General features: G+C 31.4%; 1 long non-coding RNA gene across 1 annotated transcript; it reads left to right on the top strand.

Moving 5' to 3' along the window:
- Positions 1-847: 847 nt before the first annotated feature.
- LOC112568862 lies at positions 848-3,506 on the top strand. Its single transcript, XR_003100220.1, has 4 exons — positions 848-1,681; positions 2,320-2,344; positions 2,665-2,708; positions 3,199-3,506. It is a non-coding gene; the product is annotated as an uncharacterized LOC112568862 (long non-coding RNA).
- The last annotated feature ends 358 nt before the right edge of the window (positions 3,507-3,864 follow it).

Genomic DNA, 3,864 nt, shown 5'->3' with positions numbered 1-3,864 from the left:
CATGCGTATGCAAGTAAGTGTCGTTCGTCATATTGATATCTTTTCGTAATGTTAGTATCATTTGTTTTTAATTTTAGCTACAGAAATTTTAAATTTAATTAGCTTTTACAAATATTCTCTTATCGCCGCCCATCTCTCCTGAATCATATTGATGACCAACACATCAGGCATTGAACAGTCGGAGCAACTCACTCTAAATGCCAAGTTTACATCAGTCACCCAGGCCTACTACACATAGGCCAGAGAATGCAGTGTGTCGGCCTGATGAGATCTCTAATATTCGAACAAAGCTAACGACAGAGGAACAAAATGAAGAAAGAGAGGGAGAAGAACGTAGGAAAGGGAGTGTGGCCAAGAAATTAAGAAAATTTACTGTGAACGACACCAGTTCCCCGCTAAGCCTCCTCACATTGCACAAATGTACACGGTAAGTACATTTGTATCTATATATATAGCTGATTTTATTTTTTCATTATAGAATAGTTGAATGTGATTTTCCTTATGTTGATAAAAAAATTGATAAATGTTTGCTTTCTTAGTCTCAGCTTGGTATTCTGTTTTGTTCTCCTGATTGGACTTATACAAATAAGTCTTTGTAAAAAAAGGTTATTTTTCTTTCTAGCAGAAATTTCAGAAGCACTGTCTCAGATAGGACATCTTTTTTTTTCGACAAACAACGCTTTTTACAAGCCCAAACTTGATATCCGTTGAGGGAATGTTGCAGATATAGCTTGGTCAGGAAGCTGACGTTCCAGTTGACATTTTGTTTTTGTTTTTGTTTTGTTTGTCATTTTGCAACTGATGTCTAAACAATCTTGTCCGAATATGTCCGCTGTTTTATCTGACGTTCCCGCGTTATGGGTGATCCAACTATTTGTAATTCTCTTCTTCCATTTTGCTTTAATTCATTGGCGATGTAAAATGTTTGTAATTATAATTATTTTGTACACTGCTAAATAATATATTTTATACTTTATGGTTACAAGAGTCTCACAAAATATAAAGTATATATATAATATGCTATCAAGAACGCTTACTGGCGCAAATTTTCGCAGTTTTTCCTGTTTGTGCCATGTAAATCTTAGACATGTATTTAAACATATTACAAAAATTTTAATCGAACCCTCGACTTTAAACGAATTAAAATAGTCACTTTGATCCTGGGGAAACATTAAAATAAAACGACAGTTCAGTTAGAAGATAGGAAAGGAAAGCTTCGATTTTAGCTTCCCGATGATTTGGTTGATTGTAAATCTGAGTCTCTTTTGATCCGCTATGTTGGATTCTAATTGCTTTCTAAACACGTTTTTTTAATGGACGTAAGTCACTTGGTGAATTATCCGGTTTTCCGCTTTCCATTACTCATAACAGCAAAAGTATTACAATATATTATTAATATTTTAATCTGTTTGCAAATAACTGTTTATATTATATCACATACCCAAATTATCATTCTCTTAATTAATAGAGTAATGAGGAATTACTGCATGACAAGATATGCTGAGATTTGTTTAATTTAAAACAAAAATTAATTATTTTGTTTATTATTTTCTAGTTGTAGATCCTAAAAACAGCCATGGAATGCAGTCTGCTTCAAGTATATTCATTGCTGTTGTTTGCTCCTTGGTGATTATTGCTGCAATCATCTTTATTAGCGCGTTTATTTGGAAGCGTTCTAGAGGTATGCAATTCAACACAGATTTTTTTGTATCCATTGATGAACGATGACAAAATCAGTATCACTTAAGCTGGAAAAGAAATGAAGCGTCGTTAACAATTTAAAAGCTTGCAACCTTATAGAGGAACTGCTTTTATAGAAACTAAGAAACAATAAAAAAATTAATGAAAATTTATTTGTACTTGATAGCTGTGATACAGTTCTTCTTGAATATTTTTCTTTATCAGAGATTATCTTAAACGTAGTGACCTTATAATGACAATGTCAAAAAACATAAAAAACTGCACTGTGATACTAGGTATCAATTAATACATTGACCTAGTCTGTAACACTATTTTACAACTACAGCAGCATTACTATACAATAAATACAATAACAATATTTAAGTACTGCAGTGTAGTAAAGTCATTAAATGCCAGCATTTTAACTTAATGAGCTAAACCGTGATGTGAGATTATTTTTGATATTAAAATACTAAAGTGATTGATTATAAGGATTATTAGTGCGTATTGTGGGCAGTGATTAGACACATTTTAAAGTAGTTTTTATTCATTTGATATTTTCATGTTTTCTGTCCGTCTGTGTGTGTGCACTCTCGCGCCCGTGTTTGCATGTAACAGTACTTTTTAATCTATCAACAGGACACAGCATAAGCTATAGGTTTGTGTAAGTATGAGTAATTGTTTGGAATGTTTAGCTTTACTTATCTTTGGTTATTCTAAGCACTGACATGACAAACATCTTTCTCCAAAATATTTCTTTAGCACAGCATTTAAAGAAAATGAGTCTACATATCCCACAAGACTATTAAAAAGTATTGCATAAAACTCATTAATGATTCCAAAACATATAGAGGACTTTTTAAAATTCAACCAAGAAGTAATGGTGTATACAGGAATCAAGTTTATGATAAAAAGAGATTGAATCGTAAAGTTTTAATATGATATATTAACAAATCAGTACTAAGTATTGTGTTATGATTCCAGAAATCATAAAGCAAGTGGACCTTATATTGAAAATATGATTTAAGGTCAGTCACATTTCATGCAGTTAAAATGTTTACTTTGACAACTATGTTTGCATAAACATTGATGCATAACCTGTTTTAGATGTCTATACTATGTCCTACAAAAGTATAAAATGTTTTCAATTTCATTGCTCTTGTAGTTCCTTAGGTTACATGCTTTTTGTGATATTAAGTGGCGACATAAATAGTAATACTTGATAAGTTTTACACAAGATTGTGTTTATTTGACGTAGGCAAAAAAGACAACACTGTATTTTGAGATGCTATGAAATATATTTTAACTTTTATTTACTATTTTAAATTTATTTACCACTTGAAGTACAGAGACGTAAGCAGAACCAAGAAGAATGCTTGAGCTCTGGTTGTGTTTTAGGAAGATTGCAGGACAGTTTATATAGTCTGTGTATGAGTAACCAGACATATTAGAGACATATTATATCAGATTTAAATTTGATAATTAATGTTCACTAGACTTCTTATTTAATATTGACAGGTGACCGCATGCTCAACTGAAATCGAAGTTGTTTTGAGATTATTGAGGTGAATACAAGGTATGAGTGACAGCGTGGCAGTAATATTACACAAATATTCATTTTCTTTTTGTTCCTGTTTTAAATTTCAAAGCCTAAGACGGTCTGCATGTCTATTAAAATATTAATCATCTTCGTTGAAAATTGTAATGAGATATTTTAACTATTTAGAATGAATGTTTAAAATATTAGGCATTTCACCCTCTATACTATGTTGATGATTAGTTAAAATATTACATTACAATTTTTTACAGTTTCACAATAGCAAAAATAAAAAAAAGGTCATGGATCATTCGAGGTGAAGTCATTGTTGAATGAGAACTTCCCCAAGTTTGGCTATTTTATACCCAACATCAGTAATTGTGAGATGTTCATGAAATATTATGAAATAAAAAGTCGGAAACGAATTATAAAAAGAAAAGCCCACAAGATTTAGGTATACATATTGAATCATGCTCTTCAGCGAAGAATACTGTTACAGTTTCTCATTGTATTGTGCAAACTAAACCATTGCAATGCATGTGTCTTATGTTTCTCGCGCAGTCTTGAATACTATACAATATACTGCTGATTCACCACTTATGCTTTTTATTTTGATAACTTATTGACAAACACGGATCTGTTGTCTT

Source organism: Pomacea canaliculata, linkage group LG7 (genome assembly GCF_003073045.1).
Source record: "Pomacea canaliculata isolate SZHN2017 linkage group LG7, ASM307304v1, whole genome shotgun sequence".
Classification (NCBI taxonomy): domain Eukaryota; kingdom Metazoa; phylum Mollusca; class Gastropoda; order Architaenioglossa; family Ampullariidae; genus Pomacea; species Pomacea canaliculata.
The sequence above is the reverse complement of the archived record's forward strand: the minus strand, read 5'-3'. Positions and strand labels throughout refer to the sequence as shown.